Source organism: Psammomys obesus, unplaced genomic scaffold, assembly GCF_907164565.1.
Source record: "Psammomys obesus unplaced genomic scaffold, mPsaObe1.curated_primary_1811, whole genome shotgun sequence".
Classification (NCBI taxonomy): domain Eukaryota; kingdom Metazoa; phylum Chordata; class Mammalia; order Rodentia; family Muridae; genus Psammomys; species Psammomys obesus.
This window is the reverse complement of record NW_026585686.1, coordinates 7,549,364-7,571,612: the sequence shown is the minus strand read 5'-3', so window position 1 is coordinate 7,571,612 and position 22,249 is coordinate 7,549,364. Positions and strand designations below refer to the sequence as shown.

At 39.1% G+C, this 22,249-nt stretch overlaps 1 pseudogene; it reads left to right on the top strand.

Moving 5' to 3' along the window:
* The first annotated feature begins 1,468 nt into the window (after nt 1-1,468).
* Nucleotides 1,469-20,947, top strand: LOC129692773 (mortality factor 4-like protein 2; annotated as a pseudogene).
* Nucleotides 20,948-22,249: the final 1,302 nt, after the last annotated feature.

The window sequence follows — 22,249 nt, the reverse complement described above, 5'->3', positions numbered from 1 at the left end:
ACAGATATAAAGGCAGCCCTATAGATTAGTTAAAACAAGTTACATGATATTGCAAACAAATAGGATCTTGATTAGCTTGCTGAAACCAGTCTCATTTTGGTGTCAGCATATATTATTTGAGCTCAGGTGTGAAGCTACAGTGAAGTCACAATCCTTGTCACACTTAGTAAGAATAAGAGCTACTACAGATGCTTGCCACCCTTTCCCACGCTTATTTCTCTGGGCAGGAAACTGCCTGTGTCACAGTTCACCTTCTAATACTGAGGTCTTTTAGGTCTGCAAGAAAGCATAAGTCAAAGGACATAGTGCTCTGTGGATAGTATCAAACACATTGTTTAACTTCAGCATACTTCATCACTTATCAACCTTCTGTGTGTTTCAAGTAAATACAATAAAATCTTGTTTCACTGGTTCCAGTTTTTCAAAAGTTCCTTCTTTTTTTCAATATATTTTTAAGAAAAAAAAAAAAACTGAAGTCTAACTCTGTTCTTTCAGATGACCTGTAACTCTCTATCTAGACCAAGCTGCCCTAAAATTCACAGTTTTACCTGCCTCTTCCTTCCTCAACGCTGAGATTAAAAAGGTATATACCACTGCTGTCTCTGACATGAACTCAGTGGCCTGCTCTTTGATTACCTCCCCCTAAAGGGGAGCAGCCTTACCAGGCCACAGTGCAGCCAGACCTGATAAGCTAGGGTCAGATGGAAGGGGAGGAGGACCTCTCCTATCAGTTGACTGGGAGAGGGGCATGGGAGGAGATGAGGGAGGGAGGGTAGGATGAGGAATGAGGGAGGGGGCTACAGCTGGGATACAAAATGAATAAACTGTAATTAATACATAAAAATTAAAAATTTAATTAAAAAAATATATACCACTATGTGTTGCCTTCACCTTGAATTCTAACATGATATGCACTTTTTTCCATTTTATGCTATTAAACAGTATTTCAGAGATGAGCTAGTCATAACAAATATTCTAATTAAAATGGGTCAAAAGAAATAATAGCAATATAATTCCACAAAACATGGCTGGTTTGATATAACAGCTTAAATACTATTAAATACTATTAAGGCTATGTAGACAAAATATACAATGGAACATGTTAAATAATATATATAAAAACCAGTACTTTTAAATTTTTCAAGTAGCATGATTCAGTTAATTCTCTTCAACACATCTTATCATGTTGAAATATTATATATTTATAACACTTTAGACATGTTATTACAAAATTTTTAACATAAAATATCAATGAAACTAAACAACCCCTTTTCATACTCTGGATATTTAATATTTATTCAGTTGAAAACATCTATTAGTCATATACCAAGTCTCAGTGATAGTTTGAGGCACTGTAAATTTTTGAAGAAAGATAGGATAGAGAAATTCACAAGATCAAGTTTGACTTCGGCTTGAGGAAGGCCAATGAATTTACCAAATATACAAGTACAGGGGCACTATTTTCAGAATGACAGTGTGAGCAAAAGCACAGGAGTTTGAAAGAGTATAGGCCATCCAAAAATATAAAGTAGGTCAAAGTGGCTATGTCCTGGAGAGGAGTAAAAAGATCAATGGAGAATGAAACTACAGAGAGTTCCATATGCACTCCTGAACATTTTGGAACTCATCCTGCAGAAAAAAAAAAAAAAGGAAGCCGAGAGGGTGTAATATGTGATATGCATCTATGAAAATTGCAAAGGTCCAAATATATCTGAGCACAAGGGTCTTCTATGAGACTGTTTATTCAACCAAGGACCAGGCATGGATATAATCTACAACCCCTGCTCAGACATAGCCCATGGTAGCTCAGTATCCAAGTGGGTTCCCTAGTAAGGGGGACAGGAACTGTTTCTGACATGAACTCATGAGCTTCCCCTCCCCACTGAGGGAGAAGCAGCCTTGCTAGGCCACAGATAAGGACCTTGCAACCATCCTGAAGATACCTGATAAACTAGGGCCAGACAGAAAGAAAGGAGGACACCCCCTCTCAGTGGATTCAGAAGGGGGCAGGGAGGAGATGAGGGAGGGAGGGAAGGATTGGGAGGGAAAGAGGGAGAGGGCTACAGCTAGGACACAAGTGAATGTACAAAATTATTTAAAAATAAAAAAATATTAAAAAAAAAAAAAGAAAATGGCAGCAGTGCTAAAATCTGTCAATAACATTGATGAGAGGAGAGGCCAGAAGAATATATGTGGAGTAGTTAATGGGAGAGAGAAGTCCTGCCCAAAATATAGACATGGATAATAACCAATTTCACTGCAGGGGAGCTACACTCTATCTTATAAATATAGTCAATTTTCCTGTTTGTTTTTCATGGATGCTTTTATTTATTGTGCAGCTCATGGGGAGGTTTTATAACTTATCTTGATTAAATGTCCCTTATTTGTTCTGTAATATGTTACATTTTCCATGACAAATAATATTCATCTGCTGTCTTAGAAAACTGGCTTTTTTTCTGATTTTTAAGACAGGGTTTCTCTGTGTGGCCCTCTGGAACTCACGCTGTAGACAAGGCTGGCCTCCATTCAGAAATCTGCCTGCTTCTGCCTCCCTCTCAAGTGCTGAGATTAAAGGCATACCGCACCACCACCCGGTGCTGAGTGCTGAGAACTGGCACTCTTATCACTCTTTGTGTTCTCTTACAAAGCATAGGGAAGTCATTACACACTCATCAATAAGAAAATTCCACACCACTTAAAACTCATCCATCCCTGCGGCACTGGCTCATTCTCATGGCCCAAGAATGGCAGCCTGGCAGGCTAGGAACCATGTGCACCCACACGGCTACATAGTGATAACCTGGTCAACGAGAGAGAGGAGAGAGAGAGAGAAGCTGTTGAGTTTGTGTGACTCTATCTTTATTCTCAGTATCATATTTCAGAAATAGTGATATATTTTTGTTTACTTTAATTTTTAAAATTGGAAGTAAGAAGAAAACTTTGAGATCATTAAATAACCATTCCATGGTTTGGGTTATGAGATACTTGTTCTGAGTACAGTTCATGACTATTTAGTAATGCTGTGTGTTTTCATCCTTTACTTTGTTCAGAGCAAAACTGTTTTATCAACCAAGCAATAGGATCTGTAGAGAATATAGGACAGTAGTAGGTGGTACTGGGAGAAGGAGGAGGTGGTGGCTCACTTATAAATAGAGCCTAAGCAGGACCCAAAGCCCACATTCCAGGTGGGCCAGTGAGTGCTGTGCTTTCATAGACCTCTTCTTTATGAAGCAAGTGTGTAAAGGTTGCCATAAAGGACAAACAAGTAAAATACTTCATCCATTACAGTGGTTGGAATAAGTACTTGGGATGACTGGGTTCCAGAAAGCAGAGTTCTCAAATACATGGACCAATTAGCAGAAACAGCAAGAACTTCAAAAGTCCAATCATGAACAATAGGCAGAGGGCAGAATGAGGGGGGCTGCTCCAGGAAAGAAGACATTTGCTCTGCAACAGAAAAAAAATGTTAAAGTTAAAACAAACAAACAAACAGAAAACTCCTAGAAATGGAAATGGTGATAGTACCAGTGAGATGCCTCAGTGTCCTAGGAAGAAAGGAGCCCAGGCAGATCCTACAGTTGAAAATGAAGAAACACTCATGGCAGAGTTGAAGTTAAAGATTCCTGAAGAGTTGAAGCCATGGCTTGTGGATGGCTGGGATTTGATCACCAGGCAAAAGCAACTTCTTCTTCTCCCTTTTTTTTTTTTTTTTTAATCTTCCTGTCAAGAAGAATGTGGACTCTATTTTGAGGATTATGCAAATTATAAGAAATCTCAAGGAAATACAGAGTATGCTATTAATGAGGTTGTAGCAGAGATAAATAAGGGCTTCGATGGAATGTGGGGCACTCAGCTACCCTACAAATTTGAGAGACCACAGTATGCTGAAATTCTTGCAGATCACCCTGCACACTTCCTGAGATTATTCGTGTAAACTGGAGCTACATTGGCCTATACACCTCTAGCTGAGGAAAGCCTTGCTTTATTACTGAACTATCTACATGATTTCCTCAAGTACCTGAGGAAGAAATCTGCAACCTTGTTCACTCCCAGTGATTATGAGGTGGCTCCTGCTGCAAACCCCAGGAAGGGTGTGCGTTCTCTCACCTGTGCCTGGATCTCTGTAAACAGTTTGGTTCTTAGTCCTTCCCTTGTACAAATGATGTGCTTTGAATGCCATCAGTGTATAACAGAGTCCATGTTTGTTTTCTGCTTCATTTAAACAGGAAAAATAAAAGGAGTCACTGCCCCTCTTTTTCTTTCTTTTTTCATTTCAAAGTTTCTACTGTGTATTCAGTGATGGACAACAGAGAGACATGCTGTAGAGTGTTTTATTGCCTAGTTGACAAAGCTGCTTTTGAATGCTGGTGGTTCTGTTCCTTTGACAGTGCACACTTTCATAAAATATGTTAGTGCTTTATGACAAAATCCTCTGATTTCTGATGCCAAAGGTTCACTTCAGTGTGTATAACTGAACACTCAGTCATCTATGCCCCCCCCTTTTTTTTGATGGTCTTTAAAGAGCCCATCCTTTGCAAGTAAACAATGTTGTTCCTTAGACATTTTATCCTTTTTTAGTTGTTAAAGAATGGTGGCTTGTTTTCATGGCTTTTCTGTTTGTATCTAATGCATGTTTTAACATGATAGATACAATGCATCATGTCAATACAGTTTTATAGAAAAAAGTCAGTCTTTTAGGAGTTGTTTTTCAGATCTTCAATAATTTTTTTATATTAAAAAAAGAGATGTAGACTCAAACTGGGCAAAGATCTAATATAAAATACGAAAATATTTAATTTTTAAAAATATTGGCAAAATCACAGTTTTATAAGAAAGAAACGTTAGTAAGAAAAATATATAAAATATAATGATTCAAAAACATAAATACAGAGTAGAATATAAGAGTTAACAAGATTCTTTAGTCAGATGGTTTTAGTGTACTTGGAGTTAAAAGCCATTAGTGTGACATAAAGAAAGGGCAGGGAGTAATATGTAACTCACAAAATGGGGCACATGATAGCTGTTAGGATTCAGCCATAGAAACAGAAATTTGTTGAGCATAAGTTCCATCTAGAGTATTAATTCAACTTTAAGTGTACATTTTAAGAAAAGCATTGAAAATTATAATGTACTACTTCATTTTTATTGTAAAAGATATAATTACCATCCAAAAAGGGAAATGTGAAGGCATCCTTAAATACTCCTATCTTTCTCAATTTTCACATCTAATTAGCAATTTTGTTAATATGCTTGTTAGCTATTAATTATAGTATCCTAAGCACCTAACCCGGTATTTAAGGCTATGACTCTCTACTGAATGACAATTTTACCCCAGCAGACTTTTGGCAAGGTTTAGAGATACTTGTGGCTACTTCACCTGTGACCACCACCTAGTAGGCAGAGGCCTGTGGATGTCACTAACATTCTGCGATAGGACACAAGCAAAGAGGTGGTAGTGGTCCTCTTGAAAAATCTCAGTGTAAGACCGTAAGGATAAACAAGTTTTGTAGTGTGCTTGGCCTCATGTAGTTAATGATTGGACAGATACACACACACACATATGTACATCAGTCCATTATGAGCCAACATTTCCTTGCTCCCTGTTCATTCAGCTTTTCCCTCCTAGCAGATTTTTTTACAATATGAAGTGCAGTCACTACCCTCAGGCACTATGCCGTCTGCTCCATCTCTAGAACTTATTCTTCTTACAAGAAATTTGTGAACTTTGCCACCTCCATGTTTTCTCCCCACATCCCCTGGTGCTTTCCATTCAATGTCTAGCCTTGAGTTGGTTCTTCTAAAGTCCACACATAACTGAAATCAGTATTTTTTTTTTCTGAATCTAAACTAGCTCACTAGGTGGTGTGTTTCAAATGCATTCATATAACAAATGGCAAGGCTTCCTTCCTTTTAAAAGCTAAATATCTCATTGTATGCATACACATTTCTATCTAATCATGTCATTGGGTATTTATATTGTTTTCACTCCTCTGCTTTTATGAAACATGTGACAGAAAGCATGAATGTTCAAAGAGCCCGGTGTGAGCCTCATTTCAAATCTTGGCTACATAGGCAGAAACCAGATTGCTGATTTTAGGTATCTCTTTTCCCTGCATCATCACCAACACTTGTTATCTTTTAGTTTCAAAGAGCAGTTGAGCAGATGTGAGTTGATGTCTCTTGAGCACTCCTCTGACATTAGTGATACTGAGCAGTTTCACAGACTGTTGGCTTTTCAGATTTTGCAGAATGTAGGTTAGATTCTCTGTCCATTTTAATAGAGTTAGTGAGAGTTCTACCATTGCGTTCTATGCATCCTTAGATATTGTTGCATAAAACCTGTCAAATATATGATTTATAAATATTATCTCCCAATCTGTATATGTCTCTTTATCCAGTTAATTGTTTTCTTTACTGTGCATGTTTTTTTTCGTTTCTAAACATTTCATTTATTTATTTATTTACTTACTTACTTACTTACTTACTTACTTACTTACTTACTTACTTACTTATTATTTGTATGGACAGGTATGCCCATGCCACAGTGCATGAGTCAGTTATCTCCTTCCACCAGGAGAGTCCTGGAAATTTAACTCAAGTGATCACACTTATGGAGCAAGCACTTTACACCCTGAACCATTTCCCCAGCCCAGGGTTATTTTGTTAACTTCCTCTTTAAACTATTACATCAGTTTAGTAAGTGTGTGTGTACATATGTTTGTGCCTATGTGTGTGTGCTTATAACCTTTACTGATTTCTGCATGTCCAATCATATCTTCTGCGAGCATAGTAGCTGCTTTTTTCTTTTCCAGTGTAGATGGTTTCTGTTTCCCTTCCTGCACACTCTGGCTGAGATTTCCATTATGCTGACTACAGGTGATGCCTGTTGGCCTCCTTGTCTGGACTGGACCATAGTTTTACCGCTGTCAAGTCACCTGTGAGTCTTTAGTTTACCTTCAGCTAAGTTTTTTGTTTGTTTGTTTTTTGTTTTTTTTGTTGTTGTTGTTGTTGTTGTTGTTTGGTTTTTTGTGTCTAATTGATTGAGTTTGATCTTTGTCAGGTGTTTGTCTGAATCTACAGAAAAGACCATGTGTTTTTCACTATGTAGTCCTGGAGCTCGCTATGTAGATCAGGCTGGCCGCCAACATAGAAATCTACCTGCTTCTGCCTCTGCCTTCCAACTGCTGGGAATAAAGTCATGTGCTGCCACAGTGGGCTCACATTCTTTATTTAATACCTCCTATAGTAATTCTATGCATCCATAAATAATGTTGTGATAATGTTGTGATAGGCTGGCCTTTGATCCCAGCACTTGGGAGGTAGAAGCAGGCAGACCTCTGTGAGTTCAGGGCCAGCATGTATACAAAGCAAGTTCCAGAACAGCCAGTGCTATACACAGAGAAACCCTGCCTCAAAAAATTATATATATATATATATATATATATATATATATATATATATATATATAATCTCCCTACCCTCTCTAATCTCCATCCCACTCCTTGAAGCCACCCCTCCTCCCTTTCAAGCATTCATATCTCCAGTTTTGCTTGTTTTTAATTTGTTTGAGGTTCATGGAGTTTAACCAGGATCATCTGCATGACCACAGGGAGGTTCATCTGTGGGTACACAACTCAAGACAATGACTGCTTCTCCTCCTGAATCCATCAGTAACCAATATTTCAGCAGAAGGTGACAGGGCTCTATGGGCACCTCCCTACCCATGACTTACTACTGCTCAGCAATCACTTCTGATGTGAGATAATGACAGCATTGTCTCCATCATCCCTCCAAGCCCACCCCCAAAGTGACACACCTCCTCCAACAAGGCCACACCTCCAAATAGTATTATTCCCTATGTACCAAGCATTCAAACACATTAGTCTGGAGGCAGGGAGGGGATACCTATTCAAACCACCACATAGACCCTGACTTCAACCCTTAATATTTTTGTCTAAAATGGAACACCTGTAAAGGCAAGGGAACTAAACAAAGGCCCTTTGAGAGGAAGATGCCTTAAGGAAGGAGGACTATGAGAGCATAGATGATATGAAAACAGAGCTGGAATTTTGGGGGTGGAAGCAATGGATAGGGATGAGAGGTGTGAGAGGAAGTAGATGATTGGTTAACCAAAACCAAGAATGCAGAAAAATGCCATAAAGATAATGTATAACCTCTTTACTACCCCTTAAAGTAACTTAAAAAATATAAATTGGAGGGCTGGAGAGATGGCTCAGAGGTTCAGAGCACTACTTGTTCTTCCACAGGACCCCAGTTTAATTCCCATCATTTAGCTGGCAGTTCATAGCTGTATCTCCAGTTCCAGGGGACCTGATATCCTTACGAAGATACATGCACATGAAAAAAAAAATGTATATGAAATAAAGGTAAACAAGTTATAAAAAATATATATAAATTGAAAGCCAAGTGGAATGGCACAGAACTTTAATCTCAGTATTCATGAAGCAGAGGCAGAAAATTCCCTGAGCTTGAGGCCACTGTGGTCTGCAGAAAAAAGTGTGTGTTTGTGTGTGTGCCAGAAGTAGTTGATAAAACTCTATTGCTAAAGACATCACACATCTTGTTTTATTTTGTTTTGTTTTTCAAGACAAGGTTTCTCTGTATAGTCTTGGCTGTCCTAGGCTCAGTTTGTAGACCAGTCTAGCCTTAAACTCAGAGATCTGCCTTCCTCTGCCTCCCTAGAGCTGGGATTACATGTGACACTGAGCCCAACACACATCTTAACTGTAATATAGAGAGAAGTCAAGCTGGAATTGAACTGGAAACTTCCTTGCTGCTGGCTATAATTTCAGAAAGTACTATCTGGGACACTAGGGCAAAAGGGTATCCATGAACTTCAATACCAGCCTTCCAAGCAAGATATGCACACCTGCACAATAGTGACATCATTGTTACTGGATAAACAACTTCTCTATGATCATGTGACTTTTGTGCCTCAGTGTAGGTATGTGCAGCACATGCAAGTAAGTTGTCAGAGGTCAGAGACTCAGAAGAAGGCTCCAGATCCCCCAGGAACTGGAATTACACATGGTTGTTAGCCAAAATGTCGGGTGCCAAGAATTGAACCCAGGTCCTCTGCAAGAGCAGTAAGCACTCTAAACCCCTGAGCCATCTCTACAGGCCCTGACTATTTGCCCTTCATTCTTAATGTGTTTATTGCACTGGTTGACTCATGTATGGGGTCAATTAGAATTTTGCATGTGCATTCCTCAGAGACATGAACCTATGGTTTCTTTCTCTATGGTGTCTTTCTTTCACTTCAGAATCATTCTATAAAATGACTCAAAAAATTTTCAGACTTCTATGATTTTTTTAACTTAAGGCTAAATATTGGTTTTAAGTCACCTTGACCCAGGATTTTCTTTAAGTGAAGTATTCATTACTGACTCAGTGTTGCTGGTGTACTTAGGGTTTCTATTTTTTTATTTAATTTTGATAAAGCATATATTTTATCAATTGCTCTTTTGTTAATTGCAGGAGCTCATTTAAATAAAATTCATTAAACAACCATTTATTATAGATTATCTAATTTGGGGTCAAATAATTTTTCATTAAAATTTATTTCTTTTAATTTCCAGAACATCACAGATACCTACTTCTGCTATTCATCAAGGGCTGAGGCACCCACACATTCTTACAGTCTCCCCACACTCAATGAAATGTTTATTTAAATGTTTATAAGTAATTAATTTAGTTGGCATACAAAATAATGAGTTTAATTTTGACAATTTCTATGCATGTATCATTACACTTTGTTCATTTTCTCAATGCCCGTAACTCTCCCTTCACCTCATCCGCCTCTCACTGGTCCCTTTACTTTCTGCAAATTGCTTCCATGTTATATACACATATATAACATTTTATATATTCATATTTATAAAGCACTTGACTATAAGCATAAGAATCTAAATTCAAATCTTCAGAACCCACATAAAGCCAAACATTCATCTGTAAATCCCCAGAGAGAAAGGAAAATTCTCAAAAGCTCTCTGTTAGCTAACCCAGCAAATGCAGTTTGAAAAACAAAGAGACCCAGTCTCAAACAGCATGGAAGATTCTGTGACATCGAAACATGCACTGTGACATGTACACGCCATTACTCACTCACATACACACACTCACATACACACAGACATACATGTATTATACATACACACTGTCCTAGTTTCATTTCTGTTGCTATGGTAAAATACTCTGATTAAGGACATTTATGAGGGAAAAGGCTAATTTTGGCTCAAAGACCATAGCCCCAGGTTACAGTCCTTACATGTAAGGTACTCAGGCAGGAATCTGAAGCCAGTTCACAGGCAAGAGCAGAGAGATAGAAACATCATGCCTAGTACTCACCAAGCTTTCTACGCTCTTCTGTCATCCAGAACCCAAAATCTGGGAATGATATCACCCACCTTAAGGCTGGTCTTCCCCTATCAATTCAGTCAATCAATATAATTCTTCATAAATATGGCCACAGGCCAAGCTAACCTAGACAATGTCTCATTAAGACTCACTTTTCAGGTGATTGCGCATTGTGTCAAGCTGATAGCTAAACTAACCATCATTCACACAATATACACACTCACACAGAGAGAAATGAATAAAATAAATCTAGATTCAGTATATGATAGAAAATATGATCTTCGTGCCTCTGAGTCTTGTTTATCACAAAACATCATGATCTCCATTTAAGTCATTTTCCTTCTAAGATTATGATGTCATTTGTTCCTACCGTGTTTTTATTAATTTATTTATTTATATATATTACAATTTATTCACTTTGTATCCCAGCTGGAGGCCCCTCCCCAAAGGCCCGCCCAATCCCACTCTCCCTCCCTAATCTCCTCTCATGCCCCTCTCCAAGTCCACTGATAGGGGAGGTCCTCCTCCCCTTCCATCTGACCCTAGCCTATCAGGTCTTATCAGCACTGGCTGTATTTTCTTCCTTTGTGGCCTGGTAAGGCTGCTCCTGCCTCAGGGGAAGGTGATAAAAGAGCCAGCCAATGAGTTCATGTCAGAGATGGTCTCTGGTCCTATTATTGTGAAACCCTCTTGGATACTGAGCTGACTTGGGCTACTTCTGTGCAGGGGTTCTAAGTTAGCTCCATGCATGGTCCTTGTTTGGAGTATCAGTCTCAGAAAAGACCCCTGTGCCCAGATTTTTTGGTTCTGTTGCTCCCCTTGTGGAACTTCTGTTCCCTCCAGGTCTTTCTGTCTCTGCCTTCTTTCATAAGATTCCCAGCACTCTGCCCAAAGTTTGGCTATGAATCTCAGCATATGCTTTGATACCCTGCTGGGTGGAGTCTTTCACAGGCCCTCTGTGATAGGCTCCTGTCCCATTCCTTGTTTTCTCCCTCTTCTAATGTCTGTCTCTTTTGCCTTTCTGAATGAAGATTGAGCATCTTACCCAGCGTCCTCCTTCTTGATTAGCTTCCTTAGGTATACAGATTTTAGTATGATTATCCTATATATCTAATATCCACTTATAAGTGAGTATATACCATGTATGTCTCTCTGCTTCTGGGATACCTCACTCAGGATGATCTTTTCTAGATCCCACCATTTGCCTGCAAATTTCATGATTTCCTTGTTTTTAATTGTTGAATAGTATTCCATTGTATAAATGTACCACAATTTCTGTATCCATTCCTCAGCTGATGGACATCTGGATTGTTTCCAGATTCTGGCTATTACAAATATAGCTGCTATGAACATGGTTGAGCAAATGTCCTTGTTGTATACTTGAGCATATTTTGGATATATGCTTGGGAGTGCTATAGCTGGATCTTAAGGAAGCACTATTCCTAATTGTCTGAGGAAGCATCAGATTCAATTCCAAAGTGATTGTACAAGTTTACATTCCCACCAGCAATGGAGGAGGGTTCCCCTTTCTCCACAACCTCTCCAGTATGTGTTTGTGTTTGACCTTAGCCATTCTGATGGGTGTATGGTGAAATCTCGGGGTTGTTTTGATTTGCATTTCCTTGATGACTAAGGATGTTGAGCATTTCTTTAAGTGTTTCTCTGCCATTCGATATTCCTCTATTGAGAATTCTCTGTTTAGCTCTGTACCCATTTTTTAATTGGATTACTTGATTTTTTTCTTTTTCTTTTTCTTTTTCTTTTTTTTTTTTTTTTTTTTTTTTTTTTTTTTTTTTTTTTTTTTTTTTGCTGTTTTACTTCTTGGGTTCTTTATATATTCTGGATATTAGCCCTCTGTCAGATGTTGGGTTGCTGAAGATCCTTTCCCAATCTGTAGGCATTAATTTTGTTCTGATGACATTGTCCTTTGCTTTACAGAAGCTTTTCAGTTTCATGAGGTCCTATTTATTGATTGTTGATCTTAGAGCCTGTGCTATTGGTGTTCTGTTCAGGAAGTTGCCTCTTGTGCCAACAAGTTCAAGACTTTTCCCCACTTTTCCTTCTAAGAAGTTTATTGTGTCTGATTTATCACCCTACACAAAACTAAAGTCCAAGCAGATCAAACCAGACGCACAGCGTTTTTAAGACCAAGTTTTCAGCAACATTATTAAGATGTAATAGCAGAAACCCCGCTTCTGCCTGGCATGGCAATACATGTCTTTAATATCAGCACTCATAGAAGTAAGCAGATCTCTGTGAGTCCAAGGCCAGCGTGCTCCACATAGCAAGTTCCTGAATGGACAGGACTACATAGAACCTGTCTCAAAGAAAGAGAGGAAGAAATAAAGGATGGAAGGAAATCATACTTCTCTTTTGTTTACTTGATTTGCTGTATCCTAACATATAGCTGTGGAGAGTAGATGTGATGTGTAGTTGTAATTAAATTAGAATTCATGTGTGTTTAAATCAAGTTCATATATTTTTCAACACAGTGCACTGTCTAGGTTCTTCTGTTGAAACTTCAGAGTGAAGGAAAGAATCAGCTGTGTCTCACCAGGCTCCTTCATAGTATAGATGTGAATGTACAAATGCCGCATGACTGCTGAGAATATAACAAAGACAATAAGGAAAGCTAGAGCCTAGGTCTCCCAGAGGAACTGAAGCATCATCTCAAGCACACACTTTTTGAACCATGTTATTATTCTGACACTGTTAAAACACACACACACACACACACACACACACACACACACAATCACATCTCTGCTAGAGAGGACATATCAGATTTTGTAAAGACCATGAGACCAAGAATGTAAAGGCACTAGGCATACAAGAAAGGGTAATTATCCCATGAGTGCAAGAAATGTAACTAGGCTACCTAACCTTTTGAAACAATTTAAAATATACTGAATGGTTAGCATTTACCAGCAGGAAGAGTGAACAGCCAGGCTGTCAGAAGAATGTAAAGAACTGAAAGATATGTAAATTCTACCACAGAGATTATAAAGAGGGAAGGTCAGATTGATATGATCCTACAGCAAAGGATTCTGTTAACTGAGCATAAAATTAACTCAGAAATGATTATTTATTGGAGAGATTTCCTGTAATCAGCCTCAAAAATTTAAGTTGGAGGAGCTAGAGATTTAAATGGCTCAATGGTTTAGAATGTTTGCTGCTCTTAAAAAGGACAAGAGTTTAGTTCCCAGCATGCATGTTAGACAACTCTTATCTGCCTGTAATTCCAGCTATAGGGTGTCTCACACCCTCCTCTGATCCTGATTGTAGTTGTACACATGTGCACAGGTGTATGCAAAGAAACACACATATGCAAATAAATAAAATAAAAATAAAGTGTTTAAAATTGAAATTGAAGAATTGGAGACATGGCTCAGTGGTTAAGGGCTAATACTGTTTGCAAAGGACCTGACTATGGTTCCCAGCACCACACTGGTGACACACAACCTCCTGGAACCCCGGCTTCAACTCTTTTTTTTTTTCTTTATTAATTACACCTTATTCACTTTGTATCCCCCTTGTGGTTCTCTCCCTTCTCCAGTCCCAATCCCTCCCTTCCTCCACCCTCTGCATGCATGCCCCTCCCCAAGTCCACTGATAGGGGAGGACTTCTTTTCCTTCCTTCTGATCCTAGTCAGTTAGGTCTCATCAGGAGTGGCTGCCTTGTCCTCTTCGGTGGCCTGGTAAGGCTGTTCCCCCCTCAGTGGGAGGTAATTAAAGAGCAGGCCAATCAGTTCATGTCAGAGACAGTCCCTGTTCCTATTACAATGGAACCCACTTGGATACTGAACTACCATGGGCTACATCTGTGCAGGGGTCTTAGGTTATCTCCATGCATAGTCCTTGGTTGGAATATCAGTTTCAGATATTCCTGTGCTCAGATTTTTTTTTTTTTTTTTTTTTTTGGTTCTGTTGCTCTCCTTGTGGAGTTCCTGTCCTCTCCAGATCTTATATTACTCAGCAATAAAAAACAAGAAAATCATGAAATTTGCAGGTAAATGGTGGGATCTGGAAAAGATCATCCTGAGTGAGCTATCCCAGAAGCAGAAAGATGCACATGGTATATACTCACTCATATAGACATATAGTATAGGATAAACCTACTAAAATCTGTACACCTAAAGAAACTAATCAAGAGGGAGGACTCTTCTTAAAGTGCTCAACTGGACATCAGAAGAAGGAGAAAAGAGGGAACAAGTCAGGATCTTGACACAGAGGACCTCTGAAAAGCTCTGCCCTGCAGACTTATCAATGTAGATGCTGAGACTTATGGGCAACCTTCGGGAAGAGTGCAGGGAATCTTAGGAAAGAACCGGCTCCAACTCTTTAGACACTGGACTTACACATGTGTACACACTCACACACATACATACAATTAAAATAACAAAAATAGGTATTCGTTTTGTTTTGATGATGATGTCCTTTGCTTTACAGAAGCTTTTCAGTTTCATGAGGTCCCATTTATTGATTGTTGCTCTTAGAGCCTGTGCTGTTGGTGTTCTGTTCAGGAAGTTGTCTCCTGTGCCAATGAGTTCAAGGGTATTCCCCACTTTTTCTTCTAACCGATTTAGTGTGTCTAGTTTTATGTTGAGGTCTTTGATCCACTTGGACTTCAGCTTTGTGCATGGTGATAAGTATGGATCTATTTTCATTTTTCTACATGTAGACATGCAGTTAGACCAGCACCATTTGTTGAAGATGCTATCTTTTTTCCATTGTATGGTTTTGGCATCTTTGTCAAAGATCAGGTGTCCATAGATGTGTGGGTTTATTTCTGGGTCCTCTGTTTGGTTCCATTGATCCACCATTCTGTTTCTATGCCAGTACCATGCAGTTTTTATAACTGTTGCTCTATTGTACAGCTTAAGATCAGGGATGGAGATACCTCCAAACGACTGCCTACAGATTGGGAAAGAATCATCACTAACCCTTTATCTGACAAAGGGCTAATATACAATATATATAAAGAACTAAAGAAGCTGAAAAATAGCAAACCAAGTAATCCAATTAAAAATGGGGAACAGAGCTAAACAGAGAATTCTCTGTAGAGGAATATCAAATGGCAGAGAAACACTTAAAGACATGTTCAACATCATTAGCCATTAGGGAAATGCAAATCAAAACCACCCTGAGATTTCACCTTACACCCATCAGAATGGCCAAGATGAAAAACTCAAGTGACAACACATGCTGGAGAGGCTGTGGAGAAAAGGGAACCCTCCTCCACTGCTGGTGGGAATGTAAACTCATACAACCACTCTGGAAATCAATCTGGCGCTTTCTCAGACAACTAGGAATAGCACTTCCTCAAGATCCGGCCATACCACTCCTAGGCATATATCCAAAAGAGGCTCAAGTACACAATAAAGACATTTGCTCAACCATGTTTGTAGCAGCTTTATTTGTAATAGCCAGAAATTGGAAACAGCCCAGATGCCCCTCAACTGAAGAATGGATGCAGAAATTGTGGTACATCTACACAATGGAGTATTACTCTGCAATGAAAAATAAAGAAATCATGAAATTTGCAGGTAAATGGTGGGACTTGGAAAGGATAATCCTGAGTGAGCTGTCCCAGAAGCAGAAAGACACACATGGTATATACTCACTCATATAGACATATAACATAGGATAAACCTACTAAAACCCTGAACATCTAAAGAAACTAATCAAGAGAGCGGACCCTGACTAAAACGCTCAATCCCCATCCCAAAAGGCAAAGAGGATAGACATCAGAGGAAGAAGAAGAAAACAGGAAACAACCTAGGAACCTGCCACAGAGGGCCTCTGAAAGCCTCTGCTCTACAGACTATCAAAGCAGACACTGAGACTTAAGGCCAACTGATGGGCAAAGAATCTTAAGTAAGAAGTGAGAAATAGTAAGATCTGAAGAGGACAGTAACCCCACAAGGAGAGCAACAGAACCAGAAAATTTGAACACAGGGGTCCCCAGGGACTCATATTCCAACCAAGGAACATGCATGGAGATAACCTAGAACCCCTGCACAGATGTAGTCCATGACAGCGTAGTATCCAAGTGGGTTCCATAGTAATGGGAAGAGGGACTGCCTCTGACATAATCTGATAGGCCTGTTCTTTGATCACCTCCCCCTGAGGAGAGAGCAGCCCTACCAGGCCACAGAAGATGACAATGCAGCCACTCCTGAAGAGATCTGATAGACTAAGATCAGAAGGAAGGAGAGGAAGACCTCCCCTATCAGTGGACTTGGGAGGGGCAAGCGAGAAGAAGGGGGAGGGAGGGTGGGGATGGGAGGGGAGGAGGGAGGGGCTTATGGGGGATACAAACTGAATAAACTGTAGTTAATAAACAATAAAAAAGAAAAAAGGGAAAAATAACAAAAATAAATGACTTTTGAAAATTTTAAGCTGGATTGGCTAGAGAGATGGTACAGTTGTTAAAAGCACTGGTTGTCCCTCCAGGAGACCTGAGTTCAAGCCCCAGCATCAATATGGTGGCTTAAAACCATCTATAGAAACATGGAAACAAAAAAAAAAAAAAAAGAAAGAAAGAAAGAAAAGAAACGTGGAAACAGACAACCATGTATTTTGTGTTTGTTTTTTGTTGGGTTGTTTGTTTTAATAAATCATTTTACAACCTGAAAGAAGTCCCCTCCCTCCTCCTAGCCTCACCCTCACACCCTTAGCACCCCCACCCCTACCCCCCCTCTCTGAGGTACCAACCCACTCTTTTATATCAAGTCAGAGAGGGACTAACTGCATCCTCTCCCACTGAGGCCAGACAAAGCATCCATCCCAGCTAGGGGAAAAGGATCCGAACACAGGCAACAGAGTCAGAGATAGTCCTGCCTTAGTTGTTGATGACCAAGCCGCACATCTACATATGTGTAGGGGCTAGGGCCAGCCCATGCTTGCTTTTTGGTTGGCGGTCCAGTCTCTCTGAGGCCCCATGGGCCCAGGTTAGTTTACATTGTAGATCTTCTAGTGGTGTCCTTGACCCCTCTGGCTCCCTCTATCCTTCCTCCTGCTCTTCCACAGGACTCCTGGAGCTCTGGCTGTTGTTTGGCTGTGGGTCTCTGCATCTGTTTCCATCAGCTGCTGGATGAAGCCTCTCAGAAGACAGCTATACTGAGCTCCTGTGGGCAAGCAGAGCAGAGCAGCACTAATGGTGTGGGGCTGGCTCTCTGCCATAGGGTGGGTCTCAAGTTGAGACAGTCACTGGCCACGATGGAAATCTCTGTTCCATCTTTATCCTTACACTTCTTGTAAGCAAGGTAAATTTTGGGTCAAAAGTTTTATGAGTGAGTTGATAACCATGTATTTAAAATACTACCCTGAATGTTTCCTAAGAACAAAGCAAGTATTATACAATTATTTTCATTTTAATTTATACTACTTTTGGATTACAGTATTAAATATTTGTGTGTTCTTCTACAATTTCTGGTAAATAGCAATTGTCTGATGAGACTAATGAAGTCAGACAGAGCTGATACAAAATAATTATATGGCTCATTTTAGGAACATGAAGGAGATAACAAAAATTAGAAATTATTTATACATAACACATAGAGCATAATATTTTAAAACAAAAATGTTCTCATTTCTGAAAAATATTCTGTGTAATCAAAAAAATTTTTCAACAATTCCTAAGGCCTGAATAAAGTATTATAATGTTTCTATTTCCAAATACCTCCTGCATAAATAAGAAAATTTATTCATGTTTATTTTTATTTCAAGGAAAGGGACAAACACTCTAGAATTTTCTGTTAAATGCCCATTTTAAATTGATAACTTTTCTCTCTCATATTCTATGATCATTGCTAATTTACTGAACCTGTTTTATAGCCTGAATGTTTTTGTGAAATTCTAAACCTAACTTCTACAAAGAAGGAAAACTCAAGTCTAAGTAATATCACTCAAAACAAAAAATTAAAGTATTTTTTACTTGGAAATGGCAGAATAATAATAAACTTTATGTCACATAAAAGGCATAGAGTGACAGGGAATCGTTTTAGTGAGAGTATATATTAAGTCTTAAAAGGTTAGTGGAATTCCTGTAAGTTCATAAATGATGAGATAGTTATCAATTCTCAGAAAATAGTTACTGTGTCAGAAAGCATAAAACAAGAGTTCTATGCGAGCATAATTAATACGATGACTTATCAGCAAAAAGTGTAGTACCACCAGAGAAACAAAAGCAAAGTCACATTAATGATGCTGATGGCTGGAGCCATAATTTATCTGTTTTCTCAAGTTGCTGACTATAAAAAGGTAAGAAGTGCAAGTCTAGCTATTCCTGGTGGTACTCATCTTTACTACCAGTACATGGAGGTGAAGTTGGCAGATCTCTGAGTTCCAGGCCAGTGAGGCCTACGTCATGAACCCTAAGTCTAAACATACTGTTTGGAAACAAAGAGGCAAATCAGAGAATCAACTGCACAAGATGAAAATGCTTGTTACTGGCAGTGTAACTTACAAGGCTCCATCAGTTTTGACTTAGAGAAAATTCTTAATGAAAGGGGTATTCTGGAAGTGGAAATAAAGTATTACGTATTTCAAAATGTAAAACATAACACAGAAGACTATTCTTAATTTTCCCTGTTGTACAAAAAAATAAAATTAAAAAGTTAGGCTTGCAATATGAGGAATCAAGGGAGGCCGAATAAACCACGCCATGCCTGCTGATGGAAATTCAGAACAGTTTTTGTTTCGATTAAATAAATTGTGTCTCTGGCCTTCTTTTGTTGTTTAGATTTCAAACCAGAAGCTTATGACATGTCATCAAATGTACTTCCACGACTTCCATGATGTTGTTTCTTTCTAACCTTCAGATTTGGCCAGATTTTGTCAATAAATCTGCTGAAAATTGAATAGAAATCTCCCACAAGATGGCCCCTTTGAGTGCATTTCACAATTTGAATTATGAGCAGCAAGCGACTCCGGCTGAAATGAACAGTGCTCACAGCTGCTGCTCCTTTTCTGGCTTAAAAATGCTCCTGTGATCCTTGAAAACAGAAGAAACAGCTTCTATGTTGACGGAAGAGACATTTGTAATTAATAATCTCCTCATACTGCTAAAATTCCCAGCTAAACAATAATGGCAAACATGTGTCCTTGTTTCTTGTACAATTACGCCCCTTTATCATGGTCACCAGGCTCTTCAGGACACAATGAAAGGTGGGTGGCACAGCATCGAAGCTTCCACAGACAGAGGATTCCGCCAGACGGAAGACACTGATGGTTTGTGACAAAGGAGAAAAGGCTAGGCGGCCGTGGGAAGCAGACCCACTTGGCCCCTGCTAAGCACACAAATATTGAAAGGAATAGCTAATTTGGTAGATAAATATCTGAAGCTTTCAAACAAATGCTGACCTATAATCCATGTTTGCCTTTGTTTAGAAAATTCCAATTTGTGGAATGTTTGCAAAAATACAATGAGCCCTCAAATGTTTCATTTAGATTTAACAGGTACTGAATTTTGTGTGCATGTGTGCCTGTGTGTGTGTGTGTGTGTGTGTGTGTGTTTCTTGATCAAGTCTAAAAGCCCTTTATTCCTTTGTGAATGTGTTTCTCTTAATAAACACAATGAAATGGGAAGGAAATTTGACAGAGATCGAATACTCCTTCCTAATATATAGCCCACAAATTTTCCCAGTTGTTAGAGCAATGACTTTAGAGTTTTGTTTTGTTGTTTGTTTGTTTGTTTGTTTTAAATAAAGCACTTTTAAGGAAAAAAAACTGTAGAAATGCCACCATCTTAGTCCTGACTGTCCTCGACCTCCTCACTGTGTAGAACAAGCTGGCCTGGAACCCACAGATAGCCTTTGCCTCCTGACTGCTGAAGTTAAGGCCCCACTCAGCTTGTTTGTCCTCTTGTCACCTTGTCACTGAGCAAGTTCACAACTTGTCTAAGCCAGTGTTTTCTTCTATGTAAAATAAGGGCAGTTTTACAAAACAGAATTTTTTTGTTTGTTTGTTTGGTTTTGTTTTGTTTTTGTGAAACAGGGTTTCTCTGTGTAACCCTGGCTGTCCTAGACTCACTTTGTAGACCAGGCTGGCCTTGAGCTCACAGAGATCCTCTGGCCTCTGCCTCTGCTGGGATTACAGGCTTGTGCCACTGCGCTTGGCTCAAAACAAAATTTTTAAACACCCTAAGAAAGAATGAATGTATGGTGAGCATATCCACAGAGATGGTGTATGGGCTACAATTTAACTTAAAAACTTCAATTTTGGTTCTATGTATTCCCATGAAGACTACATTTTCCAACAACCATCTATATTTAAAAAAAGAAAAAAAAAAAAAAAAAGAAAAAGTTTATGTTCCAAAGTTTGATCTCTAGGTTTTCCATAGCTTGTAGCACGCTGGTTTCCAACTGAATTCTCTCATCCCAGAGCCATCGAGGGCATGTCACAGCTAATTATCTGTCATCACGCCCTGTTGCATAGGCGGTACCTTGCCTGCTGCTGCTGGGACCTCACGCTGTCTGTTGATTCATTTGCATTACCTCCTGAGAGTCTCTGCTGTGCGCGCAGCACACCAAGCGGAGCCCAAGGGCTAACTGGCAGGCGGGTCTGAACTGCGGAACGCTTCTCAGTCCCCTCCTCATTACTTAGTGAGTAATGTGGGGATGTTCGCTGCTTCACGCGCTCTGGCAACGTAAACGGTCATCTGCTGCCTCAGCTGCTTCCCAGCGTCTGGGGTGCAGAACCACGTCGCAGGAGGAACAGCATTTGCACTTATGCAAATCGGGATGGGAGCGCCTGAGCTTGGCAGCATTCTCTGCAGAAGCCTCCTTTGCGGCTGCACCGTCTGCGTGTTTGGTACTTCAGGGCTTTGAGAGGCAACTTCAAAATAGATCTTGCTGGATTTATTTCCATGCCCCTGTACTAAGAAAAAGCTCCAGCTCTTTCCAACGACCTTAGTGCTCCCGGTTTAGCGTCTCTGACAACCACAATGTTTCAATTTCATCTCTAAAGTACACATTTAAGATAGAATAGGCTTATGCATATCTAGCTTTTTAAATTAAAGGAAAGTACTTCCCTAACTGATTCTCCAGATTAAATTTGAAATACATAAATTCCTATAGAGCGTCTACACTTAGCACAAGAACCAAACCGTTGAATATATATATATATATACATATATATATATATATATATACATATATACATATTCACATAGTCGTGTATATAATATATATAGTCGAGATAATAATTTTATCAATGTTCATAGTACATAGTTTTAAAGTAGTAAAACTAATTTGATTCCGGTTTTCATTCAGTACGTTTCAGCTACTCCAAGCAAAAATGAGTAACGTGACAGGGTGCAGAGGTGACAGAGACACCATTTCATCTTTTTGTAAATCTTAGTTCACTAATGAGTAGGAATTCTTGGTGTTGTTTTTTTTTTCTTTCTGTTTTCTCTACATTGTGCTATGCTTTTTATGACAAAGCATTTTTGTAAAAAAAAAAATGAATTCATACTCAACTTAGAGAACAAGAGAAAAAAACAAAGCATGGTAATAATAATAATAAAATTTAAAAAAAAAACGGGTCAGGAAAGCATCAGTGCTTAGAGCCGATTTCCTCTAGGTGTCAGTGTAGTTCTAGAATTTACAAACCCTAGCTTTAAAGTGAAAATAAGAGCACAGTAGAATGTTTATTGCCAGTCCGTACTTTGTATGCATTTGAACAGTTTTTTTTCTTTGGAAACTGAACTAAATTTGCAACTATGAATGTTCATGTGAATATGACAGAATAGATTTTGTTCTGGGAGAACAAAACATGGCTAATGTATTTCTACAAACACAAGCTGTTTTCTGCAACTTTTAGGCATTTTGCAACCCTATCATTCCTCTTAGGATAGTGTAACTGAAGG